The 20,096-nt window shown below is 47.4% G+C and overlaps 1 long non-coding RNA gene across 1 annotated transcript; it reads right to left on the bottom strand.

The window, feature by feature from the left end:
- Positions 1 to 781: 781 nt before the first annotated feature.
- On the bottom strand, positions 782 to 5,708 carry LOC135383629 (uncharacterized). The gene is made up of 2 exons (XR_010419978.1): positions 5,481 to 5,708; positions 782 to 1,043 (listed from the first exon to the last, which is right to left on the bottom strand). It is a non-coding gene; the product is annotated as an uncharacterized LOC135383629 (long non-coding RNA).
- Between the last annotated feature and the right edge of the window lie 14,388 nt (positions 5,709 to 20,096).

Raw genomic sequence — 20,096 nt, 5'->3', positions numbered from 1 at the left:
GGTTTCCGGCCACACTGGCATTCAGGGCAACGAGGAGGCAGATTTGGCGGCTGCTGCGGCCCACCTTATATGGACAGCCGTGCCCATTATCCTCTCCAAGGGAGATAGACGTTTCTACTTGTCTGCTTTTTATGTCCCTATTGGCCCGTCAGCAATGGCGCCATTACGTCACTCAATGGACACTCCTCCATGCAGTGGACCCGTAATCATCATTTAAGTTGCCAGGTGGCTTCCGGCGCAGCTTTACCTCCCTTCTGCGGCGTTTACGACTCAACGTCGCCTTCAACCCTATGTTCCGGGTTAAGCTGTTTTACAGTAACTCGGCGCTGGGCCCAGCTTGCCACACCCCAGCTACGATTCCCCATATCATCGAGGACTGTGACCGGTACACGTGTGAACGCCGGGTGTTTCGGCGCCAACTTGAGCTGCTTGATAGACCATTCAGCTTGTCCAAAGTACTTGGCACATGGAGCTCCCGTGCTCATGTGCCGGGCTCTTCGCTCCCTTCTTGCTCTCGCGCAAGCTACTGGCCTCCTCGAAGAGCTCTAAACAGAACTCCGACCTGTCGTCGCTTCGTGCTCACCATGAATTCATCCTCTCATATTAACCTCTGTGAAGTGGGGTAGGGTCCTGTGGCTACCACAGGGAAACATCCCATGTAATCATCACTTCTCCATCATTTATTGTTTTTGTTGTGAATATTTGTGTTTCGTCTTCTTCTTCGTTTTTCTGGCTCTGAGCTGTGAACAGTTATTCCCGTGAAGGAATGAGGATTCCAACACAGGTGGCGCAGTAATTTATTCGTGGTACTATCACAGGGATACATTTGCACCATTATTTCTATTTGATGTTTCGCGTTCTTTTGGTTGTCTCTCAGCTGTGAACTCTCGGCCACTCCGCAATTCACCTGAAGAGTCTTGAACATGTTTCTAAAAAAAAAAAAGAAAAAAAAATGCTACCCCCGAAGAAGTGTCGTTGCTCCACCGGCATTTCGTCGGCTATGTGTGCGTCGTCAGGTGCTCTCTCGAGAACATCTACCTCACCTGGAAATAGTGCACGAGATTGCAATTATGGGTATAGATTTCAGTGAAAACGTACCAGGAAAATCACGTTAAGAAGAGAAAAGAACATGGACAGGGCGCTTTTTCCGTATTTCATGTTGTAGGCTTACTCCCAAAATGTTCTAATTACCCGTATGTGTTACATTTGGTTAATGATGCAACGCCAATACACTATCAAGAGCAACTCTCAGAGGAATCAGGACACAGTCGAAGACAACTGAAATCAAGAAAGATGTGATTATGATGATAGCATGCTTTCGCTGCTCAAATGTAGATGTTCCACAGTCGTCAACTCTCGTTCTCTTTATATTCAAACTGTCTATGTCTGTAGTACCAAATAGCCTCTAGAACGACTGTAATGCAGGGAACAAACAGCATCTTCTGAATACTATTAGAATACTGTCTCGTTCATTCTGAATTATTTATAATGAAAGGCATAAAGACTTCAAACGCTTGTACCATTGGCAAATACCTTACGCCGAGCCCATTGAAGATGTTTTTCAGCATCCCTAAATGAACACACGCCGGCCAGAAAGATTTGGGGTGTGGCAATTGCACTGATGGGCCACTCCTTCCTACCACAGAGTACGCCGTCAGACCTCGACCTTCCCCTTACGCCGTGCGAGTTACAACACGCATTATGTCACCTATAGGCAAAATCGGCTCCGGGAGCCGATGGCATTACCTACCAAGCTTTGAGCAATCTCCCCATGTACGGTACCCAGGTCGTCCTGGATTATATCAACCAAGTATGGATATCGGGAAACGTCCCTGCCGAGTGGCAAGAGAGAGTTATAGTTCCCATTCTAAAGAAAGGCAAACCAGTCAACGACATACGACCCTCCCGTACCTCAACGAAACTGTTAGACAGGATTCGGACGAGGACGAACCGCGTACAACCGCGCTGCGGACAACAGAGCAAATGAATCCGCGCGCCAAGCAGTTGATCAAACAGTCAAATCAAACAGTTGAGCGTGATGATAATGACGAGCTACTTTCAGGAGACCGGCTGATTTCTCTCTCAAAGCTTCCCCCTGCGAGGGAGTAGCCATACTGGCGGCGGAAGAGGCGGTAAACGGGGGAACATAGGGGTTCAAACGGGAAACGCGGACGGTTTCGGCAGAACGGCCGGTCAGTGGGAGCATCTACTGGTTCCACAACATAAGCGACATCGGAGAGGCGGCGGAGAGCGGTTTAAGGGCCACAATAACGAGAAATAAGCTTCTCGGCAAGGCCGTCCGTCCGGCGAGGTACCCTAACCAAACGCGATCGTCAGGAGCGAAAACGACGGAGCGACGAAGCTCATCATGCTGAGCTTTTGCCTTGGCCTGGGATGCAAACGTTCGTTACCAGGCGAGCCGACGACACTCTTCGGCGCGCAATACCTCTTCGGCTATAGTGTGACGTTGTCCCCTGTGTCAGAGACGTAAGGAAAGATGGTATCGATCGTAGTGGACGCATTACGGCCAAACACAGACGAAAGGGACTGAAGTTCGTAGTCGATTGTACAGCGCTGTTGTAAGCAAACGTCACGAATGGCAACAGGAAATCCCAGTTGGTGTGGTCAGCCGAGACGTAGAAAGACAGCAAGTCGGCCAGCGTGTGGGGGAAGCGCTGTGAGGCCGTTCGTCTGCGGATGGTAGCCTGAGGATGGCGCGTGTACCACTGAACAGGCAGAGAGAATGCCTTGGACCATGCTTCGCGAGAAATGGTCGGCCGCTGTCGCTCACCAGGTATGGAAGGGCGCCATGACGGAGCAATATATTGCTAATGAAGAAATTGGCTATTTTCTAGGAGGATCCAGTGGGAAGCGGGACCGTCTCGACGTAACGAGTTAAATGGTCTGTGACCACGATGATCCAACGGTTGCGGTGTGCAGTGATCTGGAGAGGGCCGAATAGATGGGGTACAGCAATGGGGTAGAGTATCACCCCTGGCGATGAAACTCCCTCTTCATCATCTCAAAATAAAGTTGTTGTTATCGGCGTGTCCCTCACCTCATGTATTGCCAAACTCACAGAGCGCATGCTACTCAGACGACTGTTATTGTACCAATAGAAGCCAAAGCTATCCTTCCGGACTAAATGACCGGATTCCGAACACACCTAAGTGTTGCTGACGCACTATTAGATTTCATCTCCGACGTGGACCATGTCACAAAGTGCAAAAAGAGGACAGCAGCGGTTTACTTCGACGTCGAGTGTGCCTTTGACACGCTGTCAACGAACGTAGTGATGCGGGCCCTCAATTCGGCCAACATCGGAGGGAGGTCCGCCAATTTCATCCATGGTTTCCTCAGTGACCGTACCTTTAGGGTCCGCCTGGGAACGACGCTCAGCCTGTCAAGACGCCAGAATCTTGGGTTACATCAGGTATGCGTGCTCAGTCTACCTTCTTTTTAACCTTGTCGTCTCTGGTCTTCCCAGATCCTTACCGATGTAATTGCCGGAGCTGAACATTTTTGTTTACGCAGACGACTTTTGTTTGTGGGCATCGGGGAAAAAACCACGTCATCTCAGACAAGCCATCCAAGACGGCATCACTGCGGTTGACAAGTATGTTAGCACCCGCGGTCTGTGACATTCTCAAGACAAAACATGGGTTATGCTCCTGGAGACCCGGGAAAGGTTGGTCTCATTTGACCCCGTTTTCCCTAAATGGAATACCCTTGTCCAGGATGAAGACGCAGCGGTACCTTGGCCATGTGATCGACAGCCTCCTGTCGTGGGCGCCACTCACAAAAAGACATAAAAACTAAGTGTCTTTCGTCGCAGAACCTGGTTCGACGACTAGGAGGCCCTAGACCTGGATGCCCAAAACGCACAGTGCTAGCCATTCACCAGGCCACGACCGTCGCCACGATACTTCACGGACTCCCACTCGCTCGCTTGGAGCAGCTCCACAGAAAGGGGTTAAGGAATGCCCTCGGCATCTCACTTTTTGCACGAAACCAGGCTGTGTACACAGAGGCCCCAGCCGTACCGCTTCTCCCGCTGGTCACTCAGCAACTCCTCAAGCAGCTCGCACTACACCACACGACTGTCACTGGTAAATCTCTCATCGCCAGAGTGCAGAGTCGCACACACTCCCGCATTGCGACCACCATCCGCACCTTTACAGAGGTGGTGCCCACACCCCCTGCAATGCCTCGCAAGGAAGCTCCCTGGGTCTATACTGAAATCCGTGGCGGACTATGCTTAGCCGTTGTCAAAAGAAAAGTCAGCTTTCTGACACGGTCGTCCAACACCTCGCTGCGGAGTGCCTCCACAACAACCATAATCAAGCCACGCACATTTACACAGATACCAGTGTAGACAAACACGCAGGAATAAGTGCCACCGTACTGCATCCCCTCGCTCAAGCACAACTGGGCAGGAAGTCTACTCGGGGGCTAACATCGACGGACGCGGAATTGCTGGTAATAATAGAAGCGCTGAAGGCTGCAGAAGACGGGAACCTAACCAACATTGTCATCACGGACTGACGGTGCGCTATTTCTTGCATCAAATACCAGTACGAAAGATGCTATGCGGGAAAGGCCCGGCTGCCCAAGGCACTGCGGTATCGCTACAGTGGATGCTTTCCCACAAGGGCATAGCTAGCAGTGATAACACTGACGATCTGACTAAAACAACTGCAAGAACCAGGCCGAAAGTCAAAGCTCCCCAAGTATTTTGTGCTGCTCGAAATCAATTAGGGGTATGTGTGGAGGCTACACCCTGACAAGCACATTAGAGAGGGATCTGCACTACCACTGTGTGCAACTGGTGGCCTCTCCAGGGCCGTGGCTTCCCTCATCCTTCGCATCCGTTCCCGCAGTACCTACACAGGCGGCCGAGCCCTGGGTGCCCACACTGTGGGCAAACAGAAACGAAGGGGCACGGTATTATGGACAGCCCAGCCGCATCGAATGCAAGATGCCGGCTGCAGAAAGCTCTGCAGCCCACCGGCACATCTGAACCCCAACACCATCCACCATCGTGGCAACCTCCATCGTCGGAAGCTCGTCCAAAGAGCTCTTTTGAACTTTCTCAAGGTCGTCGACCCCCAATGGCGGCTATAGGGACACAGACTGCTTACCAGCAAATAATTTAACGGTCCTCCCCTTCCCCGCCCTCCTTTTCCCTCTATCCCAAGCAACGGTCCTCCCTTTCCCTCGCCGCCAGCCAAGGCAGGCAGACCGCTCATTTACCCAACGTTGCCCCCCCCCCCCCCCGTGTCAAATGAATGCCGATCAGGCTTGCTCCCAATACGGTACTGACAAGGAACATCCATTGTTTCGATTTCGTTTTCATTTGAGCAGCTGGTCTCTGAGTTCTGGTTCTGGTTCAGGTGCGCTCAATTAGGAGACAGCAGAAAGGCGACATGGATCAATCCAGGAAGAGCACACCAGGAGCACAGCTGCGGATACGTACTCACCTTCACAAGGCTGGTAACCAGGAGGGCGAGGAGGGTTAATGCGATGATGCTGCCGCTTTGGAGACCCTCTTGTCCTAGAACGAAAGGACAATCTTAAGCAATATGTACACATATCATAAGGTCTTTCTTTTTTTATTGAGTCGCACACGGGGTTTGGGCGCTCCAGCCCAACGTTAGAATTACGTAATACAAAAGGTGCCAGTCCTTATGACATGCATACTGCGCACTAGGCGTCCTATTGGCTGTGTGTGCGCCTTCAATCTTTCAGACGTGCGCGACACTCCGTCGCGCTGTGAGCAATAGGACGTTATGGTTCTCTGTCCTGTCGTGTCTCCCGTACTCAAGCACGTGCCTCCGAGTCCCATCCATTCCGCCTTCTTTCCATGCCCCTTTGCCTTCAATCTTACCCAGCACCAAGTTCCTCTCAAATGAGTCTTCTCATTATGTGGACAAACAACAACAACAACAACATAGATGAATGGATGATGATGATGATGTGGGATGTTTCCCTGCGTTGAGTGCAGGACCCTACCCCATTCCAAAAAGGTTCACGTGAAAGGATGACGAGGGAAGGAAATCCCTACAGTTCGTGAAGGAGGCCCACATGTAATAATCCCACACCCCACATAATCACATGTACGTTTGCATGTTCACGTGGGTGTTCAACCCTTTCGTGTCTACGGCATTTTCTCATACGTCAATCAAGGCCAACACCTATGAGTAAACCAAGCCCGATATCTTACACGACGTGACCTAATCATTAAGAGTCCACCAATCACGACCATGTCTGGAAGAGGAGGAGGAGCCATTGAGATGGTTTTCTTTATTTAGATGGAACTGCCAAGTCCCCAGCTCCACTAACGCCAGCGGATCATCGGTTTCAAAATACGTTTTTACAAACAGTTGCGGTACGTTATCCCTTGTTCTCCGAGTTGGTATAGGTTGATATGAAGAAGTACGGGATGTATACATATGTGCGCTCGTCCCCAAACGACACGTTGGCGCTACTACGTGGGAATAGGACTGCGGCGGCCCGTGGACGACGACGATGTGGCCCTGCTGCCACGCACTACCACGCTGACTCTTCAATTATATCCGCACCGTCCTCGGTAGCTCAGTCGGTAACGTGCTGGCTTGCTGAAGATCGCGGGTTCGATCCCGGCCGAGGGCGGTAGCAATGTGGGGGAGGTAAGCATTGCTTCCAGCATCGTGTCTCAGAGATTTCTGGCGCACGTCAAAAGAACCCCAGGTAGTCCAAATAATCCGCAGTCCTACCCTGTGACACGTGCAACATGTCGCTACACTGCGCAGACAAACCTCATGTGTAACATCACGGTACCATTATTATTATTATATCGGCGACGTCCTGGAGTGAGGCCAAGGTTCGAGAAGTTCCGATCACATCCAGCCCTCCGGGACATTCTATCTTTGCAAACCTGGGCTCATGTAGGGGAACACCACATCTTCTAAAGGGCCTTCCATATATTTGCTCTAGTAGAACTGTGGGCGTTAGAAAGCTCATAATTGAACGAAGGGCACATTGCCGCTGTACAGGATTTTTTCGATGACTTTATAGACGCAGTCAGCGTTGTGTGACGTCCTACCAACTACTGCACCCACATACCAACCGTATACCTACCGCGCTACGTACTCGTTACCGTATTCGCTACTTTTTTCAGGTGCTGAGTAGCGATCCCACTACATTTTAAATTGCTGGCGGAGAAAGTATTTCCGCTACAAATTCGGGCAGCGGTGGGCACTGTCTCCACCACCGCTACTTTCAATAAAACGGAATACGTGGAACACGCGCAGTAGTGAAGGCGGGAAGCCGACAAAACAGTTTTTTCTTCCTATATTTATTTCAGTTTCATTGAGGTACACAAGTCTGGAGAGGTCTGCGATCCTCGTCGATTTCAACTACTCTCACATGTTAAGTTCCAATGAATGCAATGAACCATGACGCAATTATCTTGTAGTATCTCTGAACTCATCTAATTTTTTCCGTACATTAATGTGACTTTTCAACGTTGTGCGAAACGCATAGCACTATGTGATACTCAGCAATATGAACAACGGGACTGGTTTTTAGTTGTACAAGTAGATGCAAAGCTACTGTATATGCGCATTGGCGATATGCATGATGCTTTTTAGCCGCACCAGATTAAAAAAAGCAATGAGCCAAAAAAACAAAACAAAAGAGACTATGAGGTAGCAGCATAGATGCCGTTTTTGCAGTTGAGTTATACGGTGATGCGGACATCCTCTCGGAGAAGGTAGGTGATACAGACGACTAATTAGTAGAGATGGGACGAATCCAGAATTTTCCGAATCCGAATCCAAATCCAAGAAAGGTTATGCGAATCCACGAATCTTGCGAATCTCCGATCTTACGAATCTCTCGAATCCTTTCTTCAATAATTTAAAAAGCATGAAAGAAAAAAAGCACTTCTACTGAAAAGTGTTTTGAAACAGAATTTGATATATTTGTTTAATGAAAAACAAATTAAATAATAGTTCACTTTCAGGAGAAAACCAACCCATGTAATTCTTAAATGTAATTTATTTAACATGTTGTTCATCGACAACAGGAAATACATAAGTTCTCGAGCCTAAATTATTTCCATAAAACTAATAAAAAATCAAAAGCCTTTAAACTTGTAATGTAAGATTTCCTGCCTAAACCCTTTCAGCCTCGAGCAATGTAAACAAAACAAACAATTAAACGCAGCTGAAAGTTTTAAATGAATGGGCCCAGTGCCACCGGCTTTCGGCGGAGTCCGGAGGCCTAGAAGCTACCTGCAAAAACGCTATCTATGTTGCTCTCAAATCCTTTTTCTGGAAATCTGATGCAGCTGAAAAAGACTTATTTCGGTTGTTTATTCGTATTTTTCGCAGTCGGTAAACAATACGTTGTCTCGTGCGGAATAGGAACACAGAAGGGTACTGGAAAATATCTTCATCATGCGAAAAAAGTTTTATTTGAAGTGTTTTTTCTTTTTGGTATCTTGTGCAACAAACTTTTCTACCGAGGTAAAATAGACTTAGCTGATGGGAAGGGGGTGAGACGGCATGTTTGAGGGCGAGAGAATAGACGCCCTCAGCCGCAGAACGCAGGAGCCGAAAGCGGACGATGGGCTCTCCATGGTCATATCTGCCAAGTAGTGGTGCGGGTGACGTGTCAGGTACCTTGTGTATAGCGGAGGGTCTCCTTGTCACGCAAGGTGGGCATCGGTGACTCCCTCGCCTCTGCGAGAACGGAAATGGTCTCTGTCGTCTTAGGGACGCCCAGGCGGACGCGAAGCCTGCTGGCCTGGAGGTTGAGGAGAGCTCTCTCGTTCGCTAGCTCTGCTTTGTCCATGTAAGATGGGGAGGCTGTAGCGCAGCGTTCCAAGTACAAGGGAGCAGTGGACAAACCTAAGGTCAGCACATGTAGGGCCCCACAACGTTCCAGTGACGCGACGAAGAACGCTGACGATGTTGTTTACCTTAGAAGAGAGACATTTGAGCTGCTACGACCAGTTCAGGCCCCTGTGGATAATGATGCCCAGATACCTGTAGCTCGGTGCAAAATGCACTGGAGACCCTGCGACGTGGAGTGGGAATTTACGGAAGGAGCGGCGGGTAAATGCCATGACGACAGTTTTAGTTGGGGAGACAGACAGCCCACAATCAGAAAGGTATGCTACGACCGTGTCGAAGGCTCCTTGGAGACTGCGTTGGATCACATCGCGGACGTCCAGAGGCTGGACGGCCGCGGACGTCCGCGGCTGGACGTCCAGACTCAGATGTCGTCCGCGTAGACTGTGATATTGGTGTGGTCGCGTAGGAGGACCGGCAGGGAAGCCATAATGATGTTGAAAAGAAGAGGGCTAAGCACACTACCATGTGGGACCCCGCGGCAGACGAAGAAGGATCGGGTGTCACCAGAAGATCCTAGAAGATTCACAAGGTTAGTATATATAATGTGCAAAAATATTTTGTATGGAATGCTGGTTAAAGAAATGGGACGATAGTGGCCAACTTCCTGTGTGTTACCTGATTTATGGATTGGAATGACCTTCCCGATCGCCAACACAGATTTCTGGAGGGATTGCTTGAATATGCAACTTAAGAATTTGCTCGCTATTATTCTTGTATAACATAGCACCTTCGGGTTCATAGCACCGGGGCCTGGACTGGACGTGAGTTTTAAAGATGAAAACAGACGAGCGAGACCGCAAATAATCGGCGAACACTTTATTCAGCTGCCTAGCTGCCTAACACACACAAGAGCGGCAGCTCTTAGACAGAACCAAGCTAAACAATGCTCCGGCTGGGAGCTCACAAGCTTTTATACACAGCTTTTACCCTACATGAGAATTTTTAACTTTTTCAGAGATATCGGCTATCTAAATGTCCTATAAGTGAATGACTTTCCCTTTTACTGTGGTTTACACTTCGAATTCTGAGATAATTCGGTTTTAATTGAACAGTTACTTTTATCTTTCCACACACATCACTGTTTTGGCGCATTATAGTCTAGTTGCTCATGCGCCATAAAAACTGCAATCATCATTTTATACACAGCGGCGAACATTGTAGAAGGCGCGCGTCGATGAAGAAGAGGAAGTAGAGAAGCTTCCCCAAGGTCGTCGATTCATCCATGAGATTGATGCGAGCGAAGGAACAGATGCTTCTGGAAGCATCGCTCGCTAATCAGCGTGGCGTGGCGTGGATCTGAGCCCGTCGCTCGACGCCTCGCCGTCCGTTGTTACTGTTCCGTGTAGTCGCTTCAAAGGTGATACATGGTAATATAGAGACTAGGCATAGGTGCAGAGGAGTGTGAAAGCAAGGACGCGTGGTCCGATAAACTATCAGTATTGAAGACTGATGAAAAAGAACGAAGCGAATTCGAGGGCTCATTGATCAGATGGGATGGGAATGCCGTTTGTATCTGTTAACGTATATGGAGATCAGATTTAGGTGGAGATAATACGTTCCAGAATTTCTTAGGGTTAATGACTGTCAGGGAGGGCAGATCGTGGTTAAAGAACTTTATCTTAGCCTCCCTTATTTCTTTTTTTGTATTGTCGAGTGCAGGATTGGAATTGAGCCCATGAATAACTGTTATTGAGACGAAGGAACGAATAACCGAGAGACACGGGACACGAAGACAAGCACAAGAGTTCTCATACTCTGGTAACGATGCTAACAAACCCATTCTCCCATGTTCTAGTTCACATTCTAAGTTGGTTAAGTTTGGGATCATTTCAAGTCTTCTAAATGCTGCTTTGTCAAAAAGTTGTCTTCATTGTGTTTCGTCAAGTATCTCACGACAGGTCAACAGACTTGTTCAAGCCGGTTATGACATGCAGTTGATTGCCTCCAGGGCTCTTATTCTCCTATGCAAGCATCATGTTCGGCTAGACACCAACCATGAGAATGCCAATTTATCTTCCGATAAATTAGTTGTCATACCGCATTATCATTCTGTCTCCCATAACATTTTATCTGTTGCTAGGTATTTTGGGTTGAAAGTGTTTTTCTTTTTTTTTCTAATGCTTTCAGGTTGAGTAGATTGACTCCATTCAATGTCGTGCCAAAAGGTTGCAATGTAAAGCATAAGTCTGCGATTATATCATGCACATGTGCTGTTGTTTATTCTATTCCTTGAAGTTGTGGTTTTTGTTATGTGGGGCAGACTGGACGTTGTTTAAATGACCGCCATCGAGAACACCAGTTGAACTTAAAAAAGAGCCATATCTCTAGCGAGCTAGTTGAACATCTTCGGCAATGCAGAAACTGTGAGCCCATTCTCAACGAAACCGTGGTTCTGTCTAGGGAAAGAGATGAGTGGAAAAGACTTTTGAAAGAGACGGTGGCGATAACGCAGCGCGGGAACTGTGTAAATAGGCCATCCTTTATCCCTCTCCCTCCCCTCCGGGAGTTGTTAGGTATTTAGGATGCTCGGTGTTATTAAATCTTTACTATGTCTGAGAACTCTTGTGCTTGTCTTCGTGTCCCGTGTCTCTCGGTTATTCGTTCCTTCATCATTATGCACAAGTTAGTCTGCGCCCTATCTCTTTTATCGATGTTATTGACACGTTTCGCTCTGCGGAACAGACGCTTTTTCTTACTTAGTTACTTTGAGTTGAGTTTGAGTTTGATTATAGAAAAAAAAAACGGAAGATATTGAATTCGTCACTGACGAATTCTGCTACTCCCACAAAGGAAATGAAATGAATGAAAGGAGAAAGGAAGAACGGGTTCCAAAGGTGAAAAGCTAAAAATAGAAAGACATCGCCGAACTGTACGTGCATTTGCGTAGCTACATCCCCTACAAGTGAGCTGAAGTGCAAGAAACAAAACTGGAACGGGGAACTCGACGACACATGCCTAGTGTGCCTAGCATGCGGTCCTAAAATACAGATTTGCAAGAGTGTTTGTATAGGTCGCGGTATGCTGACGGAACACGGAATTTCAGATCCGGGTCAATCTGATGAAGCAAGGATGACCGCCTGTCGACTTGTAACCATTGCCTTCTGCAAACGTCTTCTGTCAGCAATTTTAACATGTGCTTCACATCTGACGTGGAATATATCGTGGAACGTGTGTTCCGTTGACAATAGGTGCGCTATATCCGCCATCTCATCTGCAGCTTCATTACCGCGTATGCCAACATGTCCAGGAATCCACTGAAGCAGTATGTCGTGGCCAGTGTCTACTGCTTTCTTGTATGCGATGAGAATGTCCCGTACTATTGGAGCCATACAGCCACTTCCCAAGAATGATGTTATGGCTTGGAGGCCGGCCTTTGAGTCGCAATATATGACCCATTGCGCAGGCTCCTGGCGTGCGGCCACATACTGCATTGCAAGCTGCATGGCTACCAATTCCGCAGCTGTCGACGATGTTCTGTGGGAAAGCCTTGCCATTCCTTCTCTACTATGCTGTGGTACAACAAACGCTGATGAAGACCCAGACGTTGACGTCGACCCGTCTGTGAAAATTGCGGTCCTAGCATGATGGCTCTCCATCAGAGACAGACAGTACTGTTTCAACACTGGAGATGATAGTGAAGCTTTTTGGTGATATACGCCAGGAACAGTCAGCGCGATACGAGGAAGTTGCAGTGTCCACGGAGGATCGACCGCCGTTAATGTCAACTGTGCTTTTGGTAAAGCACTGCGATATGGAGCTATCACGTTGATGAATTGCGAATTTCGACGTGCCATCTTCCTTGCAAGGGGGTGGTTGTGATGCCGCGTGCATAGACGAACGTAGTGCCGCACTGTTTCCTGCGTCCTTAGTGCATCTAATGGAAGTTCTCTGGCTTCTACTGTAGTTAGGACATTTGACGTTGCACAAGGTACACCGAGGCAGACTTTTAAGCTTTTCGATAGTACGCTTTGCAGTGTCCTCTCTGACGTGTCGCTTATTCCATGCAGTACGGGCAAATGGTAGGCCATCATCTGCCGAATAAGTGCCTTATGTACGGCGAGAAGAGACGCTGTCGACATTCCCCAGCGGGAGCCGCTGATGCGCCGTAGGATGTTGATGCGTGCGTCAGTTCTTTCCCTGAGGTGTTTAATGTGCGCAGCCCACGAGAGCTGCGAGTCGATTATTACTCCCCAAAACCGGTGATGAGACACTCTCCTTACTGGCTGCCGTCAAGCTTCAATTGAAAAGTCTTCATTTTCTTTCGACTGAATGGAAGAAATACAGCTTTCTCGACTGATATGTCCATGCCCCTCTCCGTTAAGAAGGAGACCGTACAATCTAAGGCATTTTGAAGGCGCTGCCGCAATGCGGGCATCTGCACACCAGAGCACCATAAACAGATGTCGTCGGCGTACATACTAATGTGCACGTTCTTCGGCAACCGTTGCGGTAGGTTCGCCATGACCACGTTGAACAGCAGGGGGCTCAACACGCCGCCCTGTGGCACCCCGCTTGATAGGCCATGACAGTCAATATTCCCGTCTTCGGTTTGCACATACACTGACCTTCCTGCAAGGTAGTCTGCTATTCACCGTAGAGACCGACCTTGTATTCCTAGGCTATACAGATCATATAGGACGTGGCTGTAACTGACCGTGTCGTACGCCCTTTTGATGTCTAAAAATGCCGCCGCTGTCGTGCGACCTTGCGCGCGTTCATGTTCTACGAAGGTCACCAGGTCTAGTACGCTGTCCATAGTGCACCTGCCCTTTCGGAAGCCAGACATGCATTCTGGAAGCAGCTTTTGTGTCTCGATGACCCATTCCACTCGACTTAGCACCATCTTTTCCATTACCTTACACACGCAGCTCGACAAGCTAATTGGCCTGAAGGATGCCACATCCCTGGGAGATTTCCCCGATTTCAGCAAGGGCACTACTCTGGATATTTTCCATATCGCAGGAAGTTTGCCCTCGTTCCAGCTCTTATTGATTAGACATAATAAAGTCTTCTGAGCGTTGATGTTACTTTCTTGGTTAGTTTCTTACTTACTTTCTCAATGACAAATCTTCCAATCTCTATTGTGGATTGAAATCGGGATCAAAACATCAATCAAAATATAGTTTATTCTCATGGCGAGCATGAACATACAGAAAGTCAACAGTAAAGAGCATTATAATAGCACCAGCTCCCATGGCATAGTGGTTAAGATGCTCGCTTTCCACGCCGAGACTGGGAGGTAACACGGGTTCTGTGGTTTCCCTGGCTTTTCCGAATACTTTCCAGACGAATGTCGGCACAGTTCCCCCTGAAGTCGGTCCAAGACGCATACTAAGCCCCCAGTGCTTCCTGCTGTCTTCTCTCCATCTGTCCACGTCTGTACGCCGCTCATAGTCACAGTTGCTTCGCGGCGGTAACACGCAATTTAAAAAAAAAACATTATAATAGCATAGATGAGTGAAACATATAATCAAAACATCTGATACAAAAGAACTGTAAATTTGTTTATGTCAGATATACCGCAATTTACATTGTCATATGGAAGAAATGGCATTCCAGAAGACCACAGGTCGACAAGGAAGGCAATGTTCGCTTGTACACTTTTTTTTTACCTTTCTGGTACCGATACTTGCAAGTGATAATTCGTAGCTTTACGTCGCGAGACAACTATGATTGTAGGCGACGGCACAGTGGTTGGTCTTGTAGCAATTAATCTTGTACCCATGAGGATCATTTAACGTGCGCACAAGTCTCAGCACACGCCACACCGTATTTAACGTCCCTCGCAGAAGACGCTGTCTCTATAAGCAGATTGTGCCCTGCCATGAGGCTCTCTTGACACACTCTTGAAACTGGTAACGAACCCTATTTTCCTTCTCCTTCAAACCGAGGCAGTAACCAAGCTGATGTAAGCTGATCGACGTACGTCGACCTCTGTTGTTTCTCTTTCTGTAGACAACGAACGTAGGCAGGGCTTCTCCTATATCTCCTTAATCCTCACCTCATGTGATATTTTTTCCTCATATACTTCCTATAAAAGCAGCACTACATATTGCTTGTTCTAAATTCAGTCATCCTCACCCGACTTATTTGTTCCTGCTGTCTTCATTTTTGTTGTCTAGTTACCGTGTTTACTCTTGTTCATTGTACTCTTTCAAATATTTCATGAAATATTGTTCTTTTGGAGCCTCTTCCCTATCATTTTGTTATTGTGTCCCCCATATGTTTTTCATCTGTATGTATAGATGTTCTTTTAACCTCCTAGTGCCTTGGATTGTTGCCTTCCTGCCATTTCCTTTATAATCATTAACGTGTGTTGCTGCTATTTATAAATCATAGTTGGGTCTAGCCTGGTCCTGTGTCGTGGTTCTGGATGACACTTTATTCTGTTCAATGAAACTCACGATATGAACGTTTATCGTGTAAATGTACTTCCAATTATTATTATTAACATTTTTCTTTTCATATCGGTGGTGGTGGTGGTGATGGTGAAAGGGCTCGGCCTTCGTCTTCTTGCGGAATACTTGTGCTCCACCGGTCTGGTGACGGCTCTCTGAAAGCCCCCCCATCATCATCCCCTCATCCGTTTCGAATGCGCAATAGGGCAGTGCACCGCCTCAGCGGCTGTGGATCGCCCAAATCATCATCATTCAATGTATGTGTCTGTGTGTGTGTGTGAGTGTGTTTACGGCTGTATGGGACCTTCAGACGAAACCGGTGGATTAGGGTCCCCATGGGCCGAGGAAGCGAGGCTGGGGCCACGAACGAAAAGTCTGGGTCTACGCTGATCAGTGGCGGCTGTTGCGTCTCTGGGTCCGAGCGGTAATGTGACGGGGAGATGGCCAGGCAGGGGTCCGACTCAAACAACAAAACAGTGGTTTATTGCATCTTCGACGGGTTTCAGAGAACAGACAGAGCGAACGGGTGAGTCCGCTCCTTATAAAGCATTGAGCGGCCGTGGCCGTTACATACAATGGAGCACTCACTTCATTAACAATAAAAGCACTTTCGCTTAACGTATTAGTTCTGTACATATCACTTCGTCTGGGCTCCATGGTCGTCTCCAGTCTGGAGGTGGCCGCTTTGTCCGAGGGAAGAAAGGCAGCTGATCCGACCGTGACCTGCTTTTGCGCCCACGTTGGAGACACGTTAATGGGTTTGACGGACTAACTGTACGTTGTGACTTTTGAGAAGCTTTTAAAGAAACAGGTCGTATGCGGGAAGAAAAGGTTGCTCGGCGTCCGCTGGCCATTCTTGGAGGACGCAAGGAGGCTCTTGCATTACTGAATGGCCCAGGGAAACTCGTGTCGCAACACGGCCTTCCAGAATCACTGCGCCACAGATCTCTGCTTAGTCTCGTCGTTAAAGTTGACAACATTAACTGTGTAAAATGGGGTAAAATACACCTTACTAACCGGACAGGACTGCTATGCCCGGGAATCCGCTGCATCCGCCGCGTCATTCCCAGGTATGCAGGAATGGCAGGGGATCCACTCAAGGACGATGTCGTCTCCTTGTGCTACACACGCTTTGTAAGTCTTAATGGCGTCGTGTAAGATTGAAGCAAGACCTGCTGATCCGCCCGGCGCTTGTAATGCTCGCAATCCGGACTGTGAATCACTGTAAACAACTCATGATTTGGAATCTTCATGTGCCTCTACAAATTCCACCAGTGCTGAAGATATTGTCATATTATGCACCTGCAAGGAATGCAGAAGTTAACATTTCAAACAAAAGAAGCGCTTGTCCCACTTGTGAGCATGAGGTTGTATGGACAATAGGTGTTAAAATCATCACAGGAGAAAGGCTGAGAGGTGTTGACGGTAAATCATCCGTTTGCATGCTTTTGCTTGTGATTTCCAATTTCTTGTCAGTCACGATGAAAGCCTGTGTCGCTGATATAAATGAAGAATACGGTCAGTATCTGAGCACACAATTTGTCTCATACTTACATTCTCCTGCAGGACTCCCCTGTTGAATAAGGAGGGAAGGGGGATGCTCCGTTTGGGGTATTATTTCAATCTAAATTTGAAATGAACTATATCTATATACAGGGTGTCCTAGCTAAATGTGAACACCTTCCTTAAATATATATATATCACTTTCTCCGAGGTCAAATCAATTGCAATATAGCAGGGCGCTTCCTAGGAGGGCATTAGCAAACGCCTAAGGCAATCTCTTAAAGGGGACACTAAAATGGAAAAACAAGTTCACTTCAAATTACGTTACACGCTATGTTAATTTCCTACTTGTTATATCATAACTCAAAACTTTGATTCCGTTTCGCAGCTATAGTCAGAATTATACTGGACTCTCTCTTGCTTCGGCGCTAAGCAGTGAACGACGCTTCCGCACGTGCACCGGTGTTTTGAGTCGAAAATGTGTGTGCACGCGCGTGCCACGCCATAGAGCCATCCCGATTAAAAACATAGTCCGCGTTCAAAGCGGACTGGAGGCGTTGTCCTAAGGACGTGAAGATAAATGTTGTTAGCGGAACATCCACGAGAACTGTTGTGGGCTACAATTCAGTGAGTCGGTATTGAAAAATGCAGCAGTATGGAACATGCGGCGCATATACGGAACACTACGATCGGACCCGTTCCAAATCTACATACGCCCGATAGGTATGTGCGCGCTTCTCCTGCTGTCTCATTGGATGCCGCCAATCTTTGCCTCCAGGGGATCCCATTCGTTGCCGCCAAAGACGGTTCTGTTTTCATTGCGTTTTTCTTCTAAACGCTAGCGTTGTGTGAACTATTTTTGGTTGAGTTGGACTAATTGAAACACGGACTTTCATTTGAGATGAAGTTATTTTTGCATTTAGTGCCCCTTTAATTAACTCTCATTAATTAGCTTTTCAATTATAAAAGCCAAAAAGTTGTACCGATGAGGACATCTGGTCTCTTCGGTCACCTGATACCGGAGCCGTTTCCAGAACAAAAATCCGTTCGATAGATCGTCCGCAAAAAATTCGTGAAGGAACACCATTTTTTCTTAAGTTTGCTCATTGCGCATCTCTAGAGACGCGTCTTTCCTTCACTCCCAATGTGAGAGGGGGAAAGAGCACGCTATCGCCTCTTGCGTCCCGGAAAAAGATTAAAAGAAAACAGAAAATGCAATCCTAGCTAAGGGCAGTTCCGATAGAGTAACCCGATACATTTGTTTTTGTTTTGTTTCCCCAAGTTAAATCTCATCTTCGGCGCATGTGGCGGCACTGTGCTCCTTCACCCTGTCACATTGGGGGTGAAGGAAAGACGCGTCTTCGAAGACGCGCAATGAACAAAATAAGAAAGAAAAAAAGGTGTTCCTTGATGCATTTTTTTGCGGACGATCTATCGAACGGATTTTTGTTCTGAAAATGGCTCCGGTATCAGGTGACAGAAGAGACAAGATGTCGTCACTGGGACAACTTCGTAGCTTTTATAATTAAAAAGTTGATTATTGAAAGTTAGTTAAGACATTGCCTTAGGAGTTTGCTAATGCCCTCCTAAAAAGCGCCCTAAAGCATATGCTATGTTGCAATCGATTTGATGTCGGGAAAAGTGATATATATACGTATATATATATAGTTGAAATAAATGGGAGACAGAAGACGAAAGTAGGGGAAGTAACAAAACAGGGGTTTATTAAAACTTAAAAATTATAAAAGTTAGGGAGGATGTCTACGTTACGGCGGAAGCTCCGCCTTCTTCGGGACAAAAGAGCTAAATGTGGCCACGAGGCTCATAAGGGGCTTGAGAATGACGTGGTCTGTTGGGGGAAATTCCCGCCACCTGGCGGTTGTCAATTGGGGAAATTCCAGAGCGCTTTTGTGTCAGGTCCAGAAGTGGGGTCATCGTCCTTGTGGGTCAGTGGGGATTTTGATCTGGCTGAAACGAGAAAAGGCAACAGGGTCTTATCTAGGTTGTTAAACTTCTTATTGTTGACAGCATGCCAGGGTCCTCGTTAATGGCCGATCGGAATTTTTAAATTAGCGGAGCGGTCGGAGATAAAGTTCGACTGGTGAATAAAAACTGAGGCTTCGTTGATTGAATGTTCTGGTTGTTTGAAATGGCGTGAGACTGGAAGATGACGATGGATGACAGCCCGCCGGAGGGCTAGTGGGTTCGCCTACTTTAGAGCGGACCAAGCTATCTTGTAAGTTACGTGTACGTCTGTAAGCGACACGTGGTGGATTAGGAAATATGTTTTTCGTGCGTTCTGATTGGAGAAGGATACTGTGGTGGCGGCTAAGTATGTTGTTAATGTTTTGGATATTTCCGGCGAATGTTACCGTTAAGTTCACAGCATTACTTTCTGATTTGTTTTGTCTCTTCTTGAGTAAGCTTAGACGGTTTGCCTTGCGAGCTCTGTTGAGAGCATCTTGAACTATATCGGGTGGATACTGACGACCGACAAAGGTTTGTTGCAGCTGTTCTAAATTTCTGTCCAGATCGTCGTCATTCGAGCAGATTCTCCTATACCGAAGATCTTGACTGTGGGGAATGGTCAGTTTCGTGTGGCGAGGATGACAACTATGGAATGACAAGTACTGCTGAGAGCCTGTGGGTTTACGGAACAGATCAGACGTTAAAACTCCATTGGTTAGCTTAATTTGAACATCAAGAAAGCTAACAGTGACGGGAGAATAGGTGTGAGTGAAGTTAATAGAAGTATGGAACTCATTGAAATCGCGTATAAATTCCAATAGGCTGTCTTCCGAATGTGGCCAGATCATATATATGTCTTCAAGGTAGCGCTTGTATAAAGTGGGTTTGTCCTCACGCGTGCTCAAGAATGCTTCTTCTAGTAAACCCATGAATAGATTTGCATAGTTTGGTGCCATTTTAGTGCCCATAGCGGTGCCGTTGACTTGTAAGTAGTGGCCATCGTTAAATTCAAAGTTGTTGTTCTTTAGGATCAGTTCTAGTAGAGTAGATACGACAGATGGATCACAAGAAGAATCAGAGTACTTTGAAAAAGCCGCCTCGGCTGCAGCTATGCCATCATCGTGGGGAATATTGGTATCCGCTCCTTGCACCACGCAGGTGGAGCCAGCGTCGTATGTCCCCTACCGGCGCTGCGCAAAATGTTGGGTAGTAAAGGGTGCGTATCCTCGCTTGCTTTGACTACACGATTTGACTGCGTTGCGGCTATTTCTGCTCTACTTGGCCTCAGAAATACTGTAGCTAAAGTTGTTGGTTGTTGTTATGACAC

This window comes from Ornithodoros turicata, chromosome 2, assembly GCF_037126465.1.
Source record: "Ornithodoros turicata isolate Travis chromosome 2, ASM3712646v1, whole genome shotgun sequence".
Classification (NCBI taxonomy): Eukaryota; Metazoa; Arthropoda; class Arachnida; order Ixodida; family Argasidae; genus Ornithodoros; species Ornithodoros turicata.
Note: the sequence above shows the minus strand (reverse complement) of the source record. Positions and strands in the feature narration are given on the sequence as shown.